General features: G+C 44.7%; 1 protein-coding gene across 3 annotated transcripts in view; it reads right to left on the bottom strand.

Annotated features, from left to right (window-relative positions):
• The window catches only part of Hnf4 (Hepatocyte nuclear factor 4), a 209,670-nt gene that overhangs the window by 104,436 nt on the left and 78,885 nt on the right, over positions 1–26,349 (bottom strand). The window lies entirely within an intron of this gene.

Genomic DNA, 26,349 nt, shown 5'->3' on the forward strand with positions numbered 1-26,349 from the left:
AAGGCATGAAACGGGAAGAAGCGGCGGGAGGAGATGGAATAACAGTCAGTTTAATCACGGATGGAGGAGACATAATGCTTGAAAACTGGCAGCCCTTTATACGAACTGTCTATCGATAAACTTCAAGGGTCCCAGAGAACTGGATTAATCCAACATTTTACTAATCCAGAAAAAGGGAGACGCTAAAGAATTGAAATATTATAGGCCTATTAGCTTAGTTCCAGTACTATATAAAATATTTACCAAGATAATCTCCAATAAAATAAGGGCAACACTGGACTTCAGTCAACGAAGGGAACAGGCTGGTTTCAGGAAGGGGTACTCTACAATGGATCACATCCATGTCATCAATCAGGCAATCGAGAAATCCGCAAAGTACAATCACTCTCGCTTATGGTTTTCATAGATTACGAAAAAGGCATTTGATTCAGCAGAGCAGTAATAGATGCATTACGTAATCAAGGAGTACAGGACGCTTACGTAAATATCTTGGAAAGAATCTACAGAGATACCACAAGAAAATTAGCAAGATACCTATAAAGAAAGAGGTCAGACCAAGAGACAAAATCTCTCCAATGCTATTCACTGCGTGCTTGGAAGAAGTATTCAAGCTATTAGACTGGGAAGGCTTAGGAGTAAGGATCAACGGCAAATATCTCAGCAACCTTCGATTTGCAGATGACATTGTCCTGTTCAGCAACACTGGTGAAGAGTTACAACAATAGATTGAGGGCCTTAACATAGAGAGTATACGAGTGGGGTTGAAGATTAATATGCAGAAGACAAAAATGATGATCAATAGCCGGGCAAAGGACAATAGTTTAGGATTGCCAGTCAGCCTCTAGAGTCTCTGAAGGAGTACGTTTACCTAGGTCAATTACTCGCAGGGGACCCTGATCATGAGAAGGAAATTTACAGAAAACTAAAACTGGCTGGCAGTGCATACGGCAAACATTGTCGGATCCTGACTGGAAGCTTACTATTATCATTGAAAAGAAAGGTGTAATATCAATGCATTGTACCGGTGCTAACATATGGGGCAGAAACTGGGAGACTTACAAAGAGGCTCAAAAGCAAGTTAAGGTCTGCGCAAAGAGCGATGGATTGAACGAAGAATGTTAGAGGTAACGTTAAGAGACAGCAAGAGAGCGGTGTGCATCAGATAGCAAATGGGAATAGCCGATATTCTCATTGACATTAAGAGAAAGAAATGGAGCTGGGCAGGTCATGTAATGCGTAGGTCAGACAACCGGTGGACCGTTAGGGTTACAGAATGGGTGCCAAAAGAAGGGAAGCGCAGTCGAGGACGACAGAAGACTAGGTGGGGTGATGAAATTAAGAAATTCGCTGACGCTAGCTGTAATCGGTCAGCGCAGTACAGGGGTAATTGGAAATCGCAGGTAGAGGCCTTCGTCCTGCAGTGGACATAAAATATAAGTATGCTGCTGCTGATGATGATGGTGAATATGATGATGATGATGAGTATGATGATGATGATGATGATGATGATTAGCGGCATCTGACCACAGGCCCTTCAGCCTCAGAAAGATCTTATATCCTTGACCAACATATTCATTGCAAAGACGAGTGTTACCGGCCCTCCAAAGATATATAGAGGCGAGCAATATTCTCGGAAACTAATGAGTAGAGTGTTTATCTGTGATGAGATCACTCTATGGGATTTTTTTACCCCACTTTGACCAATTCCATGCCTGGATTCATGTACCTTCATTTGAATCTAATCTGGGGTTACTCTAGTTACGTAAACGGACATTGCGCTTACTTTAGTGCACTTATGTGACTGGAGTTTTGCTGTTTCTGAGTTGACTTTCAGCTTAAGTGTGGCATTAGAGTACTTATGTGACTGGAATTCGCGTTACTGTAATTTGGAGTTGGCGTTTATTTTAATGCGGTTAGGTTAATTATTTTTCTTTTCATACCTCTATGTAAAAAGGAAGAGCAGGTGCCAATTAAAGGCGGCAGCATCTCCTAAGTACCGTATAATAAAAAAGGAGTAATATAGAAACATTTTCAAGGCGAGAATGTTTTGTCGAGCATGTACCGGTGTGACGTGTTGTTTGTCCAGCAAAATTTTCAATTTGACGCCCTATGTAACTATTTCTCTAGCAACTTTAGGAATTTCAGAACAAAGAATATCATCGAGATTTACAAGAATGGCAAGGAACAGATTAGAAAAGAGAATCTGTACGATAGCACGAAGGGCAGTGCCTTGCTATTTGAGACCCCAGCTGGTTGCCTAAGGATAAAAACATACCGAAGAAAATATTCGCAACTGGATGAGGCACGTGTGTGCTGCAGCGAAAATCCGTAGACAACTGAGCACATCCTAACGGAAGAAGAAGAAGAAGAAACTTTAGTAAAGAATAGTCCGGCAGTTCTTGATGTGGTGGCCTCAGGTGACGGCTCGAAGTTCTTGGACTCGAGCGGCATCTTCGGAACGCGTAAATATTCACCAAGCGAGACCCGTAGGAAACGTACACCTTCCAGAGGCGCTTGAATTTAACGTGCACGGAAACATCAACCGGTCAGCAGTCGAAATAAACAAGCGACGTTTACGGGTACAGTATTGGTGGGAAAAAGCAGGGAAGAGATTGATACGGCTGGACCTATTACAGGAATAGATAGCGGTACAATGTAGATATAAAAGTTCTGCGAAAGAGAAAAAATATTAAGGAGATGTATGCGAAATGGTAGATAAAAGGCATGTACAGCATACATGATTAACTCAAGCAGGCTAGGTGACTATTTGTCACCGCCCTGTTTCAGAGGAGATGCCAATAAATAATTGCCACCATCATCAACGAAAAGAGTCGCAGCAGGCTACGGTCTGTCCCTGTTGCGACACGTGATCTGCTGTAGTTGAGAAAAATACCTCCCCCTCTCCCTCCTTCTTTTGAGCACGAGTGGCCTGGCACCTTTGCCGTTTTGTTGCTGCATGTGGTGACCTTCTCCCCACTGATACTTTCAACAATGGCTCGGCCGAACCTTTCTCTATGTAAAATGTTCTGGGCAGTTGGTTCGTCACTGTCGCTTTTGACGTGGCTGTCACATGACTGCTGGTTAATGGTTCTTCGAAAACCGTTTTGATAGATTTCCTGCAGACTGCAGTGGGCGCACTACCCCGGCGGAACACAGTACCTAGAATACGTTTCCTAACATATTAATAAAAAGTGAATAAATCGTTTTCTACATACGTGGTGTTCATCATGGCACACCCCGCTCTCCATCAACATCTACAACATTAAATGTCAGCGCCCAAAACTTACTGCGTCAAAGCAGACACTGTACCGACAGCGTTCGGTGCATTCTCGTGTTTTTCCTAGCACTGCGTCACCGTGCTTCGCCTACGTAAGGCAGCACGAAGTTCTCGCAGCGTTACACGGCTGCAAGAGATCCTGCAGTTCGTAAAGCGCACCTCGTAAAGCCCCGGCTCCCAAAAACGAGCACGCAATAAACGCGTACGACGTACGTACACCATGCAACCGCAGAGGAGTTCTCGCCGCTCCATGCAGTCACGGAGAATTTGGCCCACGCTGCGAAGGGAGCAAGCGTCGTCCACTGAGCATAGACGACTTCTCAGGTTGCAGCGTCTTATGTCTTGAGTATAGGTTTCATCCCCTGGCTTTGGCCTCGTGAGAACGATGTGGAGCAGAATGCTGGGGCAGTTTGTTACCCAATGTTATTGTTCCCGTTTCGCAAAAGCAAGACGTAAGTTTGGCCTGATGTCAGCTCCGCAATCCTTAACAAGTGCATAGAAAAAAAGAAATCCTTCAACTACCGAGACTTTCTGCAACAAACCGCAAGCTTCTAATTGGAACGTTCTGTTCTTGGCGATTGCGAATTCTGGATAGCGGAATGATTCTACGCGTCAGCAAAGGTTAGTAGAACAAATTATGCAAGGATAAAGAAATATAAGCGTCGAGGTAGCGTCGTCAGTCATTCGGCGGGCCTTATATTGATAACGATTAATAGATGGAGGACGTGGCACATAATGAGAAGGAAATTCACATACTGTACTTACTACGAAAAACAAGACAACTATAAATAAATAAAAGAAAGATCTGTTGCCATCGAAGCACGACCACGGAAGCGCGCCTAGTAGAAGCTTATTTAGTTCACTTGACAGACCAAACGAAGGTTGATATACGTAAATAATGTAATCTTCCTCAAGCACACGGCAGGAAAAAAAACGAGCTGTAAAAGAACTCGGCCTTTAAATCTGAAACAACTGGAGAATGTAAACAAAACTTGCCCCTAAAGTAGCTGCCCGCATAATGTGTATCAAGCTGTCGGATTTTGCATAGCTTAACATTTATAGAATGCCACGCTCTTACTACGTGCACGCTAAGCTTGAGCAGCTTGGTAGGCGCTTTTAAATCAGCGCCTGAAGTTTAAAGGATTGAAGTTTAAATCAATTAACGAATTCATTCTTAAGCATGTTATTGCTCGTGCATATGTGCGTTCAAATTCTGTGTAAAATATTATATCGGTAAGACAGAGACTTGTATAAAAACCAACCATATGTGCACATATATTGGTCTCTCAGAACGTGAATACTGATAGTAAGAATGCTGGCTTGAGCAGCTTAGGATTTTTCATGAAGAACCTACGCCTCCTGCAGACACAGTTCGGAGCGTGCGCGGTACGCTTCACAACATACCTATATAGACAACAAACTGGGCATTTATTCCTGTCGTTTTAAGAAGTTTGCGAACCTGAAATATCGGCTATAAGTATAAATAAAACTCAATAATCAAACATATGGAGTCTATCAGATGAAACGTTAAATTAGCGTCTTTTCTTTTTTTTTTTTTTAGTCGGGATGTCGAACGTATATACACCATCCCTCCACCTAAGATAGTTGCACAGAAAAACGCCAGCCTAATCGCTCTGCCTTCCATCTAGCTCTGCAGGGATCGATCCACCACATGCTGTGCCGGAGGTGGTGCTGTCTTCGCCAATCAGAATCCGCACTTTTCCGCTATCTGTATACCGTGTCCATTAGACATGACGTCGCCACGGAGTAAGATAAACGGGATGCCGAAACGGCCGCGGCAGCTGCTAATGGCACATCGAAAGTTAGGATGCGCATTTCTCTCTTCACTTTTTCCATCAACCAAGGTCACCGGTCCGGTCCAACGGAAACCCAAGTAGTCGCATCATAAAACGTCACGCTCCTCTCGCCATTTGGCCATGTCGCTGTCGGCGCACATACGTTTAGTTACGTCGTCGGGCGTCTGCAGCTGTGCGACTCCCGTAAAAGTGTCACTTGTGAGTTTTTAACTCCGACCCTCATATGCTCGCTTTACGCGGAGGAACGAGAATGTAAAAAAGGTTGTTCTGGTGTGTAACACCATAGAACTCCTTTAGCGCGCCCTTTATAAATACCGAGCATGTAAACAATCCCTTATCTGCGAGTGTAAATTTCAGAAACGAGCCTTGTGGGAAGGAGGACATAGACACAGCTCGATGTTATTGGGCTTCATAAATATATTTCAAGCTTCAATTGAAAAGTTTGATACCATGAACTCTTTCACCTCCCTCCTCCTCCGTAGGCACACGCTCTTATTATCCAGTAGCAACAGCAACAGCGGCATTTGCAACAAAACAAAACTATGGCGACGACCTTATAGCTCCATAACATCGAGCGGTTTCTGTATCTTCCTTCCCTCAATAGCCTCATTCCTGCAGTATAGAATCGCAGGCCGGACTTCGTTTACCTGACCGGTAATAAAGGGTGCGCTAAAGGAGTTCTGTTGATTCATATTCGAAACATCTAGTGCGTGCGTGCGTGCGTGCGCGCGCGCGCGCGCGCGTGTGTGTGTGTGTGTGTGTGTGTGTGTGTGTGTGTGTGTGTGTGTGTGTGTGTGTGTGTGTGTGTGTGTGTGTGTGTGTGTGTGTGTGTGCGTGCGTGCGTGCGTGCGTGCGTGCGTGCGTGCGTCAAGAAAGAGAGAACCAATAACTAAAATCTTACTGACGCATACGCAACTAGGGATTAGAGCAAACCTAATGACAAATCTCGTTTTGAAAACATTCCTTCCAACCCAAGTAAAACACAAAGGCGGCCGTGATGGCGAATGTTCCGGTCAGGGTACTTAATAAAATAAGAATGTTCTTATCATGGTACTTAATAAAATAACGATAATATATTGAGAAAAGTCGTCATTGACGCCTTTCCGTAAATTCCTGCACTTTTTATTTCGATTGGGCATTAAATTCCAATATTACGGTTTTCGCATATGTGTATGCTGCTCATAACGCCATCCGCAACGAACAAAAAGAAAGGTTTTCGGTAGTGGCGCTTCTCCGCAATACAGATAGTTCCTGAATAATAAAGCCAGTTTCCAACATGCCAAAGTTTTACTTAGGGCAATGCGCAATCGCAGTTGCATACTGTTCAGTGACGTGTGTGGGTACGGGAAATGCGATTGATCTGAGTAGCCGTTTTGTCGCCCGCGCTACACCACTCGTACCGCCCTTCTGCTTTGCGACGTTTCGTAAGCACAACAGCAGATGGCGCATCGTGTCAGATTCCGAGCTACGAGAATCAATGGCAAGGGAAAAAACGTTCGCGAAGCGCTGGCGGGAAAATGGTCCAACTGGGGAGCGCGGGAAACGGGCGCGGTGTAACCGTGACCGTAATAAGAGCAGATGCAGCGAACGGGAGGAATCGGAGCCCTCCACTTACGTACTTTGCGCCGATTTACACGTCGTAGATGGAGTTATTCACCAGGGTAGTACGGAGTACTCGTCCTCACGACGTCGCCATCATTGCAGGTGATCCGAATCTACCACCGTGTCCCTGACCTAGATCCTTGCCTAATGCAGTTTTACATGTGCACGACGGGCTAGGTAGTCCTTGCGGCTTCCTTCCACCACATGTTACTTGCGCAGTGTGAAAGTGTTGTCCAGGTATCTTTTCGTTTTTTTTTTTTCGTTTTTCAGCAGTGTGTACACGGCAAAGTAAGCCTTGATGCACGCTGCAATGGAGGAAGACGTTTGTATTGATGACCAAGGTACGATCCACCATATTTCATTAGTGTCTCCTCCTCGCCGCTTCTCCGTTAGGGATCATTAACCTCTCAAGTATGAGTAAGTGATCACATTTCAGTATATGAAGTGCAGAAGAGATCCAAAATGTGACTGAACTTTACCACGAAATATTATTTGGGAGGTCGCTATGCAATCTGGCATTTCGGGCAACACAGTTGTCGATAGTCCAGCATGAATCGCACATGATAATAATTACAAAGGTCTTATCCCTTTTTCACAGCGCGATGTGCGCAACAGCTTCAAATATCTACTCGAATGTGGAGAGATGTGTGGTATGGATATGGTTGTTCAAAGTCTATATTAGTTCGTATAGACCCGAAAATATAATGCGATATTCCACTAACAGTCAGCCTGCCTATCGAGACAGCAATACAAGAAAAAACGTATTGAAGGACTTTCGTAATACATAGACTGCGTACGGAAAGTGTTTACTGCGTAGAATTGACTGAGCTGAAACACCTTTCTGTTGTAGAGCATTAATCACGCTCTTCACAGCCGTGCAATCTCCTCACGCTCTGCACAGAAGGCCGCTCTCGATGGAAAAATTTTAGGTCTGTGGCAAATTGAACTGCAGAAGCGAATAGTTAGTTTCTACCAAGATTTTCTGAAATTGTGAGCTACTGCGGATATGCATGTTCTTCATCAGCTATCCCTTATCTACGTGGACCTGCGATCCAGTGTAATATATGTTTCTACGAATTGTCCTCAAGTTAAATTGTTATATACTTTGTGGTGTGTTTTAACATAATGTGATGTGATCTGTTCTGTGTTCTACTTTATTCTTTAGATTTGTCCTGTTGCTCTTCCTTTCCTCTTTCCTCCCCTTCTTCCTATCTTCCATTTCTGTGTTGCTGTCACCTCCCTTCTGAAGAGTAGGCAGGCGTTGTGCCCCTTCCGGTGGCAGTTGCCAGCCTGCTCCTCGCTTTCCCTTTCCTGTTAATTGTATATATGTGTTCAAAACAAACAAACAAACAAATAATAATAATAATAATAATAATAATAAGCCAGTGTCAGTATTTAATTCTTGTTACGAGGGCGAATCAGAAAGTGTATGCCCCCATATATTATTGGGCAAAATAAGGTACATACTGGTAATTAGAAATATACGTGATGTTCTACGTACCTTACACTATTCTTCCGCATAGTCCCCCCACCGCTTCAGACATTTCTTCCATCGCAGCACTAAATTTGAGATTCCCCTGTGGTAGAATGCGTCCGGCTGACTGTGGAACCACCGACGGACTGCTGTCTCGGCTTCATCGTTGCACGTGAATCGCTGTCTTGTCAGGAACTTTTTCAGCGAACCGAAAACGCGGAAATCATTAGGTGCGAGGTCCGGACTGTATGGTGAGTGGTCCAGACTCTTCCAGTTGTTGTCGCCAGTTGGCGACGCACGCAGCCTCCTCGAACGCCAATTGCCATCTAAGTCTTCACGGCCTTTGGCGAACTCGCGCAACACCACCTCCTCACACTTCTCAAAGCGAGACACCTTTCCCCAAACGTGCGCTGCATTTCCCTGTAGATTTCGACGGGCGTTCGTCCCTTCTCCATAGTAAACGAAACCCGCTTCGTTGATCGTACGCCGTGGACGTGTGATGCACAACCGCCATCTTCCACAACTGACAGCAGTGGCTGTGTCGCGGAGCTACCCGCAGATAAGACCAGGCCGCTCCAAGAAAGGTCCGCCGCTGGTAATGGGTGTGTTGACATCGCATTTACAGCCGTAATTTTACTTTTAAAGCTTTGTCCTCGTAATTTATTTAGCATGCTGTCGGGGCTTGCCGCGAAAATCGTACTTCATGGACGTTACCGGACATTTTAATTTTGTAGTTTTTTTTTTTTCGTGCACGCCTATGTGTGCAATCGTATTGTTTCACGAACAGACACGGAGTTGCCCGCGCCAGCCATGACCATTTGAGAACAGATTTTTCTGTAACGAATTACATGCAATTATTTATTTGTAATCAATTACATTTTTAGGTAATTTTGTAGTTTAATTATTACTTTGGTTTACTTGGTAACGCTCACTGTAATTCAGTTACTCTTTAGTGATAAATTACATGTAACCAGTTAAGTTTCTGATGAAACAAGCTATAAGAGGTGACGCAGCTTTGGGCACTTAAATTTGGCGGGAACTGAAGTGTTCACGGGGGGGGGGGGGGGGGGGCGACATGCACCTATGTTACCTCGTTCTCACAGTCAGCGCCCCCAGCTACGCCTCGATCACCTGAACATGGCAGAATTGCAGATTTGCACACCTCTCTTGCAAGTCTTTCCTCTTAGCTCTTCTCATGTAATACATTTTTCGCGTTCTCTTTCTCTCGGGAAGCACTCTAAAGCGGCCTTCATAGGCGGTAAGAGCTGCTGTCCAATTCTTCTTCGCTTAGTGCAATCTATAACTTCTGTGATATAGGCGTTTTTGGCTGTTGAACGCACATGTTTCTATTTGTTTGATATACCTTTATGTAACTCGTATACAGCTATTTTTTGAGACTGTAGCACACGAACATTTTTGGGGGGCTCAATAACATGCAGATTTATATAAAATTACATTATATACATGGCCACCTTTCCAGGGAATGTGAACGTTTGCTGGCGTCCGTTACAATGAGTTTACGTCTAAATGGCAAACAAGTGAAGGGCGCCGGAAGGAGGTCCACCAGTTGTTGGCCAACAAATTTAAACGACGCTATTATGGCCCGATAACGATGGCCACTTCAGCAGTGATGCCACGGAACTTTCTATGTCCGATTTTTCAGATTCTTTAACTGGCGCTGTCGGGAGAGCCTTCCCCTAGCACTAGCAACAATGAAGCGCTGGGCTTCATTGAGGACCCATACTCAAGCATCCTTTACCAGCGGCGGTGGCTTAGCGGCTATGGTGTTGCGCTGCTAAGCACGAGGTCTTGGGTTCAAATCCTGTCTGCGGCGGCCGCATTTCGAGGGGGCGAAATGCAAAAACGCCCGTGTCCCGTGCATATGGAGCATGTTAAAGATCCCCTGGTGGTCAAAATTAATCCGGGGTCCCCACCTACGGCGTGCCTCATAATCAGATCGTGATTTTGGAACGTAAAACCACATAATCCTCCTACCCAAGCATTGTGGCATTCAGTAATCACAATCTTCTGCGCAAGCTATGTCCGTGCGTTACAATACAGCCCTTCATTCTAGCGCGCACGTCAAGCGAGTTTTCAGTGACGCTGCAGACATGTTCACAAGGAAACCAAGGAAGATTCCACAAGAAAATTTTTAAAAGCAATACTTAGGGAAGGTAAACAACGTGTGAAGGGCTGCAGAGGACGCACTGAAGGGGCCAGACCAGCTATTTTGCGTATTTGTGCAATGTTAATAAAGTCAGGGAGGAAACTAAGGTAATCGATTACTATTTAGAAATTTCTTACATTCGTGGGGAACTAATTGGTAACAGCAATCAATTATATTTCTGAAAGAAGTAATTGTAATCGGTCACTTTCTTTCTTCCAGAACTAGTACAAGTCTACTACGGAATCAGCACTTTAATAAAATTAAACCGTCTTGTGTATAGCGATCCAGAGCAGGGGTTTCAAACTCTCGTTGGGCATCCGGCCTCACAGCTGCGCACATTTTTTTCGGGCTACACTGTGGCGTGTGAAGGGCACGAAAATCGTTTGAGGCGTAAGCAATATACGGTGAGGAGGCAGGAGAGGGCCTAGAGGTCGGCATACAACGTATTTTCAGGCCGCATGTGAACCCCGCGACACCTCTGAAATCCATGAACTCGAGGTTCACGGAACATCTTCATATAGCATTATTTTACTTCCGAAAGCACTTGTCAGTGCAAGGTTCGTAGAGTGCATTTGAAAACATTGCTTTGAGTTGTTTGCAACGTATCAGCGTTTGCGTAGTTCTTTGTCGCGCATTTAAAAGAAAGCCGTTCAGGCGAGCAAACGGCGGATCGCGGCGACGTTTAAAGGTTTCGCGGGCTTTGTTTTAAGCACAGAGGAAAGAGCTATGCAAACAGTAACGTGTTGCAATACCTGCAACTGATGTTTCTAAATGTGCTCTACAAACGTTGCACTAGCATTGCGGGCGTAAATGTAATGATTTTTGAAGATTCTTAATAAAGCAGCACTAATTACTCTATTGATGAGAACACAAAAATAGTAAAGTATTCTCCAGAAGGTCGCTAATAGTATTAAGTTGGTTTCATCCACACACAAGGCGTCCCTTTTTCTATTCTTTTTTTTTATTATCATTATTATTGAGTTATAAAAGGACGGGACGTCCGAGCCAGCTATCCCAAAATCCCACTGTGAATTCCAATGGCAGATCCGCGCGGAGTGGGCGACAAGCTCCGCGTCGGAGCACGCCGCTACGGCGGAGGGCAACAGCATGATATCTGCGATTGAAACACCGGCACTACCGCCACAGCAATCGGCAGGGGGCTCTAGCGCACATGCGCTTCGTGGCGCAACTCACCACCCCGTTCCAAAGGGGACGCTCATTGCATCCATCCATCCATCCTTTCGAAAGCGCCCCGCATTCCTCGTGTTTTTCGTCGTTTTCGGCCTGAACTCGCGCCCGTGTTGTGTTTAGAAGTTGCGTGTTTATTTTTAGCCTCCTACGCTCTAATGGAAGTCGCACCGCATATAAGTCTACTTCAGTCATCTGCCGTAACAGTGTGTCATCGGGCACATAGGAGACGCAGCGGAAGCCCGCGATCAGTTCTGTGGCGACACGTCGAGACAGCCTCAAGTGCCTTCGGAACTGCATTTCGTCAACCAAAGTAAGGGCCGTTAAAATGTGAACTTCCGAAAAGGAGCCGTTGTTACCGCTTCATCCGAATACTGGTGAACGACGTCGTCGACGAAACGCGTAACTTTCGGTCTCTTGGCCGGCGGCCGAAACATGATGTCGAAAGCTTGCTTTGATACACTAGCTTCCGAAGCTGCTTAGTCGCTTGAGTCCTCACTGGTCGATTCATAACTTGAGCTAGATGAAGCATCGCTCTCCACATGCAGTAAAAGCGCAAGTTGACGATGCGAAGCACCACTCATTACTTCCGAGAGACCGCGATTCGCGTTCACGGGCGCGCGCGCCATAGCGGTACGTTGGCTCTTGATGGCCTGACATTAAGCGACTTCCGGTCGACTCCATCAATTTTTGCGGAGCAAAGAAAGCTGCTCCGTGGAGAGGATCTAGCGGCGGAGCTGCTCCCAATCCGCCAATGAAAGATACGGGGGCCACTCTTAATCTCCGCAAGGAGCAGAAAAACTACTACCTGAATTGCTCCGAACCTGCCATTGGAATTTACCACCAGACTGGGTACGCAAGAAAAATGAAAAAAAAGAAAGATGCAAATTTCAGAAAACACGATGCACACACGACAACAAGCGCACAAAGATTGTCTCGTCTACGGGCAGTGTTAGCCGGTACATACAGGATATTCGGCATATAACTTTTATTGCGTCTACATATAACGCATTTTTAGAGGTACTAGAAGGTAATGTATTTCCCTCTGCCTGGCACGTAAAGTAATATACACCAGCAGAAACACTTTTATTGTTTGTATTCCTCGCTTTTCAATCGGGTTACAGAAGGTATTAATTAAGATTTTATCGTTAGCTCCCGAATTAAGCCCTTAAGCCACTAGTCCCATCGGTTCCGCGTGCACATTACTCTTTGTCTCCTTCACGTGTACTTCAACGTCTCGATCAATGTCCAAACACAACAGAAACCATCAGCCGGCCCTGACAAAGAGAGTGCCGCTTCAAAAACCAGCTGGCATTTTTACAAAAAAAATCTACAAAACCGGTAGCAGTTTTTCGTATAAGAGTACTGAAAGTGGATCGGCTGACACTTTACTGTAATGGGATAAACGCTGCAGAGAACGGGATATGGCGGACAAATTGGCTGTTGTCCGGAAGTGCGGCACGTGGTCGTTCGCTGTTGTGTGCGTCTTATCTATACGCTTTTATTTTTCTCTGACGTTCCTATGCGTAAATGCAGCCTCCAAAGCGTTATAACAATGTATCACCCTTCCCTTCCAAGGTAACTTTCTACCACCTGTTTCTCTTTTTCTTTTTGTTCAAACTGATTTCTTTTAATCGCCTGTGAGAGGTCGCGTTTTTCTGCCTTCTAATGAGCAGTTTTGAAACAGGTGAAAAAAAAAACATGCATGAGAAATCACAATGTCTAGGCAGCTGATTACAAGTATTCGCTAAATAAACTCGGAATTGTTCAGTCTACGAAAAAAATTCCTGGTGGAGAGTGTGGGGACACGGCGGCACGACGTGCAATGTTTGCTGGCTCGCTCTACATGTAGCCACTGTTGCGTTTCGCCTGCGACACGTGGTTTTGCCGGCGCGACTGCGGCGGGGCGGCAGACATTTTGGCCCGATCATCGTCGCCGCAACGCTCATCGGCAGGTGTTTCCAGGCGCGACTGCGGCGATGCGACCGCAAAGGATCACCCTCGCATTCCAGTCATTGTGCCAGAACCAGGCGCTGCGAAAGCAGGGATCATCCTCTCATTACAGTCATTGTGCCCGACCGGCAGCGCTACAACAGGGTGCTACGAGATCGTGCTCGACATGGTGCTACGGCATCGCTACAACAGGGTGCTACGAGATCGTGCTCGACATGGTGCTACGGCATCGCTACAACAGGGTGCTACGAGATCGTGCTCGACATGGTGCTACGGCAGCGCTACGACAGTGTGCGTCACCATTAGCCCATTGTACATTCACGTGCTCGTCTTTTGAGGGGTTCCTTCTTGCCCTCAACTGCGAGAGTATAAAAACAGCTGCCCCGGACGCCAAAAGAGGGCTCCGATTTCTTCTGTTGAGTAAAGTGCTCTCCCGTCTCTCTACTTCGGTCAAACCTGACCGCCAACTCTTTGCGATGTTAAAATAAACAAGTTGTTTCGTTGTTACCAGTCGACTCATGCTTTGCCGGGACCTTCGGATGCTTCCAGTTGTACCCCAGGCCGCCAGGCCAACGCTACCCTTGGGGCTTGCGACCCAGGTACAACCTCGGGCGTCAGCGCCGAGTTCCCAACAGATCGTACCAGCGGTGCGATCCAAACACCACATGAAACGAATGCTACCGCAAGCGTTCGCCGCATTGCTGCGAGCGTATATGCAATCTGCAAACCACAAGGTAGATGTTTCCGGTATTATTATGCTTTGATAATGACCCTACAACAAGTAAATATCTAATGCTACGCAAGTTTGCTATTGTCCCTATATTTTGCTCGTAAGATTTCTTTGTAGCCTGCTGAGTGAACAGACAATACTCTCTCTCTCTCTCTCTCTCTCTCTTTGTAGTCAGCGGCGGAAAAAAATAAACGCTGTTACAGCTATGTTACAGCTGCCGCTAATTAGTGAATGTGGTGTGAATTGAATTATTTATAACATTGCTTCATCTCTAAAATTTAAAAAGAAATAAGGAAAGGAACACTGACATCGGAAATCAAACCCACACTTCCTGCGTGACAGGCGGAGACGGTATCACTACACCAAAGTTCTTTTTTTCCTTCATGACATTTACTACACTAATATGTGCCACCATAAAACAATCGCCGTTTCTGCACAGCCCTAGAATATCGGCCACAATGACAGTCACACACACAGAAGAGGCACAATCACAAGCGCTGTTCATACGTTAGGTGGAAATGCGGCTTCTGTTTTAAAAGGGGGGCAAGGATAAGCACCGCACCAAAATGGGGTACCAGTCCGATTCAGTATAACATTCATCATAAATATGTTTCAGGTGTACAGCCATCTGATTGAAAGCTTGTTGCCGTCCATCATACGCGCTTTCCACATACTATGCAATCCCATTTCAAAATGCCCGTTATTATCCGAGGCCGGCAGCAGGTGCCGCACAATATGATGGTTGATTTCGAAGTCATTCTTTAGGGTCTGTTGAAGGGCATCCCAAAGCAGAGTGGCATCTTTGCAGCTAATAAAGTGAGGTTCAGTTGTCTCTGGCACAACACGAAGACGAAAGTTAACAGAAGACACAAAGGTACCTTGATACAAAGATACACAGGCGATTTTTTTTAATTCCGTAAAACTAAAGAACGATCACCCCGTACACATTTTGCGAACTCGCTTAATACACCGTGGCCTGACCAGTGACTGTATAGTGATCAATATAAAAAAGGAGGCGGGAAAAGCATGGACAGAAAATCTTCGCATAATGTCCCACGCGACACGGAGCGCAAGTACTCAGGGGAAAACCGCACAGTCAGGAAACGAACGGCGAAGTAAACCGCATGCATGAACCCCCACAAGCATAAACGTTAAGACAAATTTGAAGAACTCAAGGTAGATCCTTTATGACAGAAGTTTTGATAGTTTTCGCACGTTGTAAGACACGTTTAATTACTTCGCAACGATTTTTTCTCCTCGGATCTCGGCTTATGATTTTCTGCTAAAATTCTAGGCAAACTACACAAAACTTGCCGCTCTGAAAAATGAAGCACTTGCGGTTGCCATTCGCGTTCCTGTCGCCAAAGAAGACGTCGCTGCAGCTATTCTCACGGGAGAACCCCTTCCCGTCGCAACCAGAGCTGCAGTAGACGTACACTTATTGATCAGCGCGAAAACAACGGAAGATAGAGAGTTAGAAGAACACAGGACGAGCGCTGCGTCTAACATTGTGTCTTCCGTTGTTTTCGCGCTGATCAATAAGCATGCGTTTTCTCCAACTCGCCCACCTTTCTACCTTACTGTAGTAGACGATTGCATTCTCAGGCGGTAGTGGACAATTGGTTTGAAGAAACGTCTACGTTTATTGTATTTGCGTACTTATATTTAATGGCAGACAAATTACTACACATACGTATGCTATTACAAATAAGCTGAATGAAGCAGCATGTTTCAAGCATTCCCGATGACGTAACGTAGGTAGCCAACCGGATCGCTCGCCCGAGTGACCTCACTCTCTCCCACGATATTAGCGCGTGGCAATAAGCGGCTGTAAACGCGGGGGAGCGGTGCCTCTGCAATCTGGAACGATGCATACATTTAAAACCTTATAAGAAATTACACATTTTACACGGAGCATTAAACCTATATCTTAATGATCAGGAGCAGCTACCCTAAACAACTCAGTACGTTCGTAAACAATCATCAAAGAAAGCTTCAGGGCCCTTTAAGATCATGTAGAATGGCAAAAGGAAGGCTTTTTGAGAACCTGTTAGCAAGCCTCAGTTGTCGCGGTTTCTAGACGCCGCTTAGTTTAGTTTATTACTACGTTAATTAACTAATTAGTAATTGGTCGGCAGAACAATGTAGAACTGAAAGCTCGCCCCAGGGTATCAAGAACGCTGCTATGGGCTATGCGTTAAGCTTGCCCTGCTTAAAACAGAATTTCGAAGTAGCATACATGACAAGTTGTTCTTTACAGGGTTAAATGCGTTATTTCCTGTGAAGTTTAAACTATAAGCGCGAATCTTCATTAGCATAGACTGACGGCGAATACGCCATGTTTTCATCCGTGCAGAAAGAACCACATATGGTTAGATCTGCAAACGTGTTGCGTACGGCAACCTCCAAGATAATGCGTGGCATGACATCCACTAGGCATCGTCATTCCGCTAGGCTGCCATGTGCGGGCAACTTCAGGGGCGACAAGTAGCAAATTTACCGGATACTGTTACGTGTATACCTGCAACTCATACCGTTGTCATATATACCGCTCTAGTGCAAAAATCTTCGTCTATGTCTCTTTCTAGTCGACTATAATGTGAAATAAAAAGTGCGCACGTGCAGGAACACTGGCGCTTTGCCAGCAGGCATACGTGTGGCCCGCGCTGCTCCTTCGAGAGCGCGGTGCTGCTCTCCAGGTGGCGAAGACGTGCGGTTAGCTTGAAGTTTCACGTGCGGGTGTAAACTGAGAAGCGGCTCCCTTCAGATTCTGCCCCGATCCTCGCGCAGCTAGGAGAGCGACGGGGGCCGTTACGTGTGACAGCATACAAGCTTCCCTGGCTCCGAGAGAGAGAGAGAGAAACTGCGAGCGCCGGTAGAAATCTCGCGCCACCGGCCTCGCCATGTTTCCGACGCACCAACCAGTCGGCAATCGGCGCGCAGAAGCGGCACGAGGACAGAAGGGAGTACATTGCAGAGTAAGAAATTTGCGCTAAAGAAGAGAGAGATAACTTAGATGCGAAAGGCAGGGAGAATAAAGTGCCATCCGCATGGCGCGGTACGGTGCCGTTGCTGCGCATTTCATTCTAAGAACGAGGAGTGGCCCCGTTGCTGTGCTCATCATAAATTAAGAGGCCTGACTGAAACATTTGTCCAAAATATTTAACACTCCCGTGACGCAGCAAAATTATGACGGATATGCTTCAGTATCACACGGCGCCGCGGTTACTTCAATGTACGGCGCAGTCAAACCATTCACTCGCCCATGCTGTTAGCCTCACTATAGTGCACCAAGCGTCGAGTGAGACGCTCCTCTCTCTTTACCTTTCGCAAGATCAAAAGAGGTGTCAGAGAAAGCGTGAAGCACTTTCTTGTTAACGCAATAAGAACCTGTTGAATAAGCAAAACGGTGCAACATGCGTATAAGCCGCGGCTAAATAAAGCAGTGATATTAGAATCTGCCAGTGGTAACATTTCACCTGAAGCAAAAAGCGGCAGTATGAATCAGCCAAAGAAAAAAAAAACCAGAAAGAATGAATTATTGCCCCACCGCCTCTCACCACAAAAAAAAAAAAAAAAAAGGAATGGGTATGCTAATTAAGTCCACAGACTTCTCACACTTTCAGTGACTTATAGGGAACGTCGCATGTTAAGCCCGTTCTCTTCTAATCTTCAGCAACCATATTCCAGTTAATCATTTTATTACGATAGCGACTATACAGGGTGTCCTAGCTAACTTTAGCGAAAGCTTAAAAATATGGGAATGCCACGTAGCTGGACAGAACCAAGGTAATGTTGTTTGCCGTCCCTTGGAGATACTCAAATTTTTTTCATTCCGTCTAATTTGATAATCGATCTTAATTAATTAATCAACTTCCCTACTATTATAATTACATGAAAAGTTTCAATGAGAAAATTGTAGAGCGACATGAAAAACTCCCGATACAGCTTTCTGTTCTTACATAATGGCTACATAAAAGTGTTTTTCCGAGCGTGAAAGAAGCCCGCGAATACACGTAAAGTGCCTCGAGCGGCCAGTCGCGCGGCACTTTTGTCTGCATTTGCGGGCTTCTTTTTGAGAGGTGTATTAAATAATTACGACTAATTATGTAATTACGTAGAATTAAAACAATAACCTGAGTATCTTCAAGCGACGTCAAACAAGATTACCTTGGTTCTGTCCAGCTACGTGGCATTCGCATATCTTTAAGCTCTTGCTAAAGTTAGCTAGGACACCGGTTTCCCTATAGAATTCCTTGTTCAGGCTATGGCCAGAACAAGGAATTCTCGTCGAACTTCCACAGATAACGAAAATAATAAGTGGAACAGCTAATATCAAAGCACTGCCCACTGCAATGTCACTGGCACATTTTCTTTCTTCAAATTGTGATACGCCGTAACACGCGCACAAAAACTCATATGGATGCCACAGCAGAATGCTGGAAACATTCGCACGCAAAGTGACAAGTTTCATGAGCAGCATGCTAAAAATTCTTTCGACATTCTCAGAACGATGCATAACAAAGAATAGTATCTTTTGAGCAATACGGTTCACATGGAGGAGGAAAATGATTTTGTCAACTTCAGCCAGGAAATCTATGGTTCACATAATCCCACGCACGAGTTGCGGATATATCAGAGAACCTAGCTTGGGTTGTGCATGCCGCACATAGTTTTTACTCTAGCAAGTGCGACATACTTTCGCATAGAGTGTCCTTCCATAATTACTAGCGGGAGCTCTGGCGCTGCGATCGTTCACTCAGCATGGGAATGATGGTTAGTACGTAGATCTGTCTTGTTTTTCGTGCTTGTAGCTTCAGACGTTCTTGTAGCTTGGTTTACTACGCTTTATCTTCCTTCATTGGACTATATTTCGAAGCAATCTATACGTTTCTAAATGCACAGTAAGGCTCGGCGAACACACATAATCGCTACTAATTGTAGTGGTTCCGCCTGTCGAGATGGCCAAATCGAAACGCGTCAGGCGTCTCAACGCACTGGCTTGCCCGCGAGAAATTCTTAAAAGTGTCCTATGTTTGTGGTGTAATGGTTGCAATATTGGGCTTCTGTGTTAGAGGTCCTCTGCTCGAATACCGCGATCAGTCAATTGTGTTTATGTTTATTTCATTACTTATAACGCAGTACTTCTTGAAATTTATGAGTTTGTATACAAAGTCACGGAGGCGTTTTAAGCTAGAAGATCGAATTTTACGCATCCGTTAACTAGCCATCTTTCGCACGCTGGCTGAACCAACCTGCTTGAGGCTCACGTACTCACTAAAAACAGTTTGCACCATTTGGGGTGTATATGTGTCCCACAACAATAATCGTCATCTACCTTGCTTGCGTTTCCTTTCTTGAAAACTCGGCGCTCACTACTTTCCTGTCGAGAATGCTGCGTCACACTGATAACGCGCATGCCGTTCGTGACTGGGAAGTACCGGGCTCGCAGCGTTAAAGAAAAGAAACGCGGGCAAGACAGATGACAATTATTGTTGTGGGACAAATATACACCCCAAAGGGTGCAACTGTTTTTAGAGTGTAGACATAAGCGCCACAGTTCCCTCTAGCAATTATTGTATCAAACTCTATAGCTTTTCGCACGTTCTTTCTCAACATTGTAGTCAACTTGCCTGCCAGCCTACACTTCGGGCACACAGAGTGCGCTAGAGTTAGCGTTTTCACCAAGCAAAACATCCGTCGCACGCCGCACAGATGTGCCCATGCGCTGCGGCAACAGCTAATCGCGACGCTTCTACAGGACACGCTCGGCGCGCCGAACTATAGAGGCGGTAAATTTTGGGCGCTTCTGGCGTCGCCGGTGTAACGCAACGTGTTACACCCACTTCGTCGGGCGTTGCCTGGTGCGCCGAAAACGTCGTGCTATATCTGCGCAAAACCGTAGCGACCATAGCCGTCAAGAACTGTCGATTTGAATTTCGTTGTCGCGCTAATACTGAAGCACATGTTAGATAGCTAGACGTTATCTAAGGACCTAAGAATAGCAGCGGGACCGTGAAGACGCACCTGAGTGCTTCTCGAGATAGCCGGGTAATCGGGGTCTCTGCGAATCAAAATGATTCGCTATCTCTGACCGAAGCAAAAGGTGGTACTCAGAAGGTGAAAAAACACGCAAGATAAGTGACGAACTCGTGTGAGGCGATAAATTAGAAGGCGCCTAACACACACACACACACACACACACACACACACACACACACACACACGCACGCACACACACACACACATATATATATATATATATATATATATATATATATATATATATATATATATATATATACACACACACACACACACACGTTGCGCAGCTTCCACCGTGAACGGAGACCCGATGCTGTTTTCCGGTACGCAACAGCAAGCCGCTACGGACACGAGAAAAGTCGCGTGCAGAGAATATATCACTTAACGGGAAGGCGCACAGTCTGGCTTGATATAAGGCGATCCCGGTAAAAAGCAAGAATTGCTGAAGGCAGAAACACGGTATGGAAATGTTGGTACCTGGCAAGATCGAGTTATAAGACGGTGCTAGCTACATCACCTAAGCAACTAGTGTTTTAACCCATAACTGCCGATATTTAGCGACTATTTAGTGAAGCCGCCCACCTATACTCAAATTCTGGCGTAGTATGCAGATCAGGACTATGAATAGTCGTGATCGATCAACGGACATTTTCGGCGTAGTCGCTACTTCACAGCTCGGTACTCCAACCTAAAGTGCAAACTTTCTGTTGTAGCCAATCTGTGTGTTTATGCGTGAGCCGCCCTGGGAGGCAGCCTGGACCGGTTTATCTTCTGCTCACGAAAACTCTAATCTCAAGGGCACGCGAAAATCATTGTACAACTTCGGCATTAGTCAAAATGCGCTTGCGACCTGAATTTCCAACGAGACGGCATTTCCAATAGAGGACATTCATAGTCATTGGACATTCTGTCTGCTTGGACATTCCATCTATAGTTTGAATATTCCGTCTCGATGAACATTACATCTTGTTTGGATATTCTCAACGGAAATTCCGTAGGCCCGTGGGTACGGCTGCGGCTGGAGTACTCCTAATCCAGCAACATTGGCCGCCCCTGTCCGCGGCTGAGCATTCGATTTTGAGCAACTGCTGCTCAAGGAAGGCACATGCAAACGGCAAACGGAGGCCTCAGGAGAGCTCCTGAGATTTTAATAAAACTGGCAGTTTAGTATCTCCAAGGCACCGAAGGTGCAGAAGAGGATTAAATCTGGCACCAGGACCAGTTCAGGTTGCAGCTTTGGTGTCTTCATAGCCATTTTGGAGTCCTGGAGGCGCCACCAAAGTATAATAAATGACACGTTGCTTGTACTTACTATTTGCGCAAAATCTCACTTCCCACGCAGTCCGGCAGAGGACACTGTGTTTTGCACTGACAGTTCCATTTGCGCGCGAATGAATGTTGCCGGATTATGGGTACTCCAAACGAAGCCCTCGATGACCGAATATTTGCTTTTGTATTTGGATATCCCGTCTCTTTTACATTCTGTCTCGTTGGACATTTCGTCTGGTCCGTCACTTGACCTTGTCGGAAATTGAGGCTCCGAATCGTCAAAACTGTGGTGCAATCAATACGATCCCTAACAGACATGGTCTACAATAAGAACGGCGTTATGGCGTTACATAACTTTCTCTTCGAAGACAGAGACAGTAGCGGCCATGGAACAAATATAACACATGATAGGACAAGAACTCCGGGAGTGAATATAGTGCAACGATACATAAGACAATCATTTACCTGATTCACTGTTGCAATAATACAGGCACGAGTGTAATAGTGATAATTTGCACTGTTAAAGTAGGGCAGAACGTCTTAATCGTGCTATACAGGAATTCGCACTTGGATGTCGGTGTTCTCTCCATGCACACGCACTTAAGCAGTAACATAGCTGCTGCCAATGTTTCAAGCGATATAAAGGTGCGGCAGATATTACACTAAAACCAAAAATAGACAGCACAAATATCGAAAATCATGTACGCGTTCACGAAAGATCGAGGTATATGGTAGATCAATAAACCTAGGGATTTTGAAGAGTCAACTACTCTTAATAGGGCTGTCGGATACAGTACGCTGCGACTTCGACGATTCGGTCAGATGAAATGCCACCTTACGTTGTAGCTCTCATTTGCACTGTAAATTTAGCTGCCTACCTTGGTTGCGGAAAGCAGGAAGAATTACGGAAGCTTGCGTGTGCATCAGCTAAGAAACTTTTTTCGGAACGCGTAAAGTGCGAAAAAAACTGAGATACCTAGTAGTACAGGCGTAAAGTCTCAAGTGTAGAGTCAATCTGTAGGCCCCACACGTCAAGTACCACGCGTACTTAAGTTGTTTTTTTTATTTATAGTTTACGCATTTCAACAACTCTTGTGGCCAGATGCATGCGTTATCTTGGCTTCTTGAAAGACACGCCTTTTGAAATGGTCAAGTATGAGCATTCTCTATACTCATAGGTAAAGTTACACCCTTTGGAGTGTATCTCTGCCACACAACGATAATCATCATCTGCCTTGCTTGCGTTTCCTTTCTTGAAAACGCCGCGGCCGCTACTTTCCTGTCGGGAACGCAATGTGATGCTGATAACGCGCATGCCGTTCGTTACTGGGAAGTACCGGGCTCGCCGCGTTAAAGAAAGAAAATGCGGACAAGACTGATGACGATTATCGTTGTGTGGCAAAAGGTTGTAATTTCGCTTAAGAGTGTACCTCTGTTATCACCTCAGCGGAAGTTTCACTTGCAAGTTTCTTCATATTTTAGAAGAGTATGTTCCTACAAATTATTTTAAACAACATTATCGACTCTTTTTAGTCCCCCAAAAAATATTAAATAGAAAAACGTCGCCAACCTCTGGTGGATTCAGAGAACCTCAGCAAAGATCTAGAAAGCCAATCCAGGAAAAAAAGGAGACATGTGGGTCGAAATAAAATTTAAATATTCGTAATCAAAGTTTCGCAAAGTTTTCTGTACTTATTTCACATTGCGAGCACATCGCGTTTAGGTGAATTCATAATTTTATATCACTTTTTTTAATGAGTACACATTCGCACAAACGGCATAATGCGTCTTATTATGGAAACAACACATATGAGTAAAAAATGTATTCTCTGCGAATTAGTGGATCGTACAGCTTGCCTTCCAATCAATTGCTGTACAGAGAAAGTCACGCTTGTCAACAGTAGTCGGCTCTGTTCGTGGCCCCCTGTAGTTAGGGAACGTACAGAATAAGTTGTATTACTCTTTAAGCTTTACATTGGGTTGGAAATAGTTATCTGTGGAAGCTTGTTCGAATTCTTGCCTAAATTTATAAAAAAGCACAACGTTTCCTGTGTTTTGCCTATGCCAAACAATTTTGCCGCGTTCTCATCTCCGAAAAATATCACGGAGCTGCCGGCTAATAAAACAACATAAGCGATTACGATACTTTATACAACAAAAGAGCCGCACGCAAACAAAACAAAAAATTACATAAAGCTCGGCTTAAGTGTTACTTCGAGGGAATTTAAAAACAAAAAAAAAAGCGGTGTGCAAAGGCCACACAATAGTAGTGGGTTCACTGAAAGGTGAGTTTTTCTACTTCCCTTTTGGAACAGCAGCTTCCGCATAAATAAGTGATCTAACTTCATGTATAATATTATAAAAATTGAATGGCTTAGTGGGTAATCTACTTAATCAGCGCATTACTGGCCCTGTCAAGGCAAGCCGCAGCCCATATAGATTTTACCTTGAACATCGGCGTATAGACGGACAACAAACAAATAAATGAATGTTTATTGTTTCTCGTCAAAACTGATGCTATTTGCGCAGTGGCTTATTATAGCTAATTTATAATAAAAGAATAATGTTGTTTTTCAACAGCATGCACGCGAAACAAAAGGTGATCATTATGTGATTGGCCAGAATGCCGTCTACACTCGGAACGAAGAGAAACAACGATGCAGGTGGAATGAACAGGTGAAGGCATGCCGGCTGTTTATCTACAAACAAGTTCATTGAATATAGGTAGCATATATACATGTTTCTTGGTGGAACGAGACAAAATAAAAAGAAAATACCAGCCTGACATGCCATATTGAGTTACCAACTAGGAAATTCACTATAAAGCATTTCTTGTCGTGTACAGGATTACTGCCAATAACCTGACACACTGTGCTTCGCTTCAGTGAATTATGAACACTGCACCTATGACATGCCCTCTCCTCGTAAGTTTCCCATACTGCAGCGAGCAGAGGGCACGGTGCAGTCACACTTTCGACGAGAATCGTCGGTTCGTCCCCTCCGCCGTGCCTTTTTTTTTTCTCTCCTTCGTCCACCCGCCAGGCCACGGTAGTGCCGTTGCGATCACGATTTGCTGCTGAGTACGGCGTCTCAGATTGTGCTCGATCCCCGGCTCTGGCGGCCGTGTTTCGAAAACAGTGGAATGGAAAAAAGCTCGTGTTCCAAACTTTAGGCGCACCAGATGGTCAACATCAATGGGCAGTCCCCCACTATGGTGCCTGCATTAGCTTGTCTCACCTTGCCTCTTCGCCCCTTTATTTTTATGCCGATTTGCGCTAAGTTGCCATATTTCTCATGGTCCGTAATACTGAAATAGTGAAACTGTGGCTTCGGAATGCAAAAAAAATAACAAAAAACAAACAAAAACCTTGGCCCCGTATTTACAGAAACCTATTACGCTAGAACTGTTCGTAACAGAAAATGTCAGCTAATCATGACGGCCCACATATTATTACCGAAGGTGGCTGGCCAATGGCAAAGACCACTTAAGAACTATAGGTATTGTGAATTCGACCCCATAACCTTTTGTTCGTTCCCAATGATGCATTAAATGAGGCAGCAGTATTATACACTTGACGTAGCCTTCAACCAAAATAACGTTTATTTATTTATTTATTTATTTATTTATTTATTTATTTATTTATTTATTTATTTACACATACTGCAGCCTCAGTGAGGCTATTGCAGGAGTGGGCAGTGAGGGAGTCAAGAAAAAAAAAAGAAAGCGAGAAAACAATATACAGGCACAAAAATTATCAATATCAAGCAAATGCAATTGTTGTCAAAAATTCTTGCATAGGTAAAAAGCGGATGCTTCGAGGTAGTGAATTCCAGAGTTCAATGGCCAATGGAAAGAAGCTGTACTTGAACATCTCCGTTCGGAAAAAGAAAGGGTTGAGGTTGAGACTATGAGAACTCCTAGTGATAGAAGGTGGACTAAAGTTCAAATAATTATTTAGTGTAACAAGGCGCTCAGAATGAACCAGCGTGTGTAAAAATTTCATGCATTCTAAGCGGCGGCGAGATGAGAGAACTGTAAGACCTGTAGCTGTATAATGGGAGGAAGGGGAAATATCTCGGCTATAGTTGCGAAAAATGAAGCGCACTGATTTCTTTTGGACTGAGTCAAATTTTTAATATCGGATTTCTTATGAGGATTCCATATGATGCAGCCATAATCAAGAATGGGGCGGATAAGTGTTTTATACGTCAGCAGTTTCGTACGCTTTAAAGCCTTACGCAATGAACGTTGGAGGTGACCGAGACGTCTGAAAGCTTTGTTCATATGATATCAATGTGTTCCGACCATGACATGTCATGAGAGAAATGAAGACCAAGGTATTTAAATTCGGTTACTCTTTTTAAATCTTGACTATGGAAAGTGTACGTGAAAAGTGATGGAGATGGGCGTCTGGAAAAGGACATGGAAACAGTTGTAGAGAAATTAATGCTCATTTCCCATTCCTCGCACCACGTACACAATTTTGAAAAGGAGTCATTAAGTAAATCATGATCCATTGGTGTGTTAATATTATGATAGAGGACGCAATCATCAGCGTAAAGACGAATATTAACGGACACGCAATGCGGCAAGTCATTAATGTATAATAAGAAAAGAAGCGGGCCTAAAACGGAACCTTGTGGGACGCCGGATGAAACATTGACATGAGAGGAAATAGAGCCGTTAAAGTGCACAGACTGAGAACGCTGGGTTAGGAAGCTATGTATCCAACCAACCAGAGAAGGGTTATTTAGAATGGAGTTAAGCTTGTTAAACGTTAAACGTTGTTTTCATTTTTCAGACAAAAGGTAAAGCACTGGACACTA

Source organism: Dermacentor variabilis, chromosome 1 (genome assembly GCF_050947875.1).
Source record: "Dermacentor variabilis isolate Ectoservices chromosome 1, ASM5094787v1, whole genome shotgun sequence".
NCBI classification, from domain to species: domain Eukaryota; kingdom Metazoa; phylum Arthropoda; class Arachnida; order Ixodida; family Ixodidae; genus Dermacentor; species Dermacentor variabilis.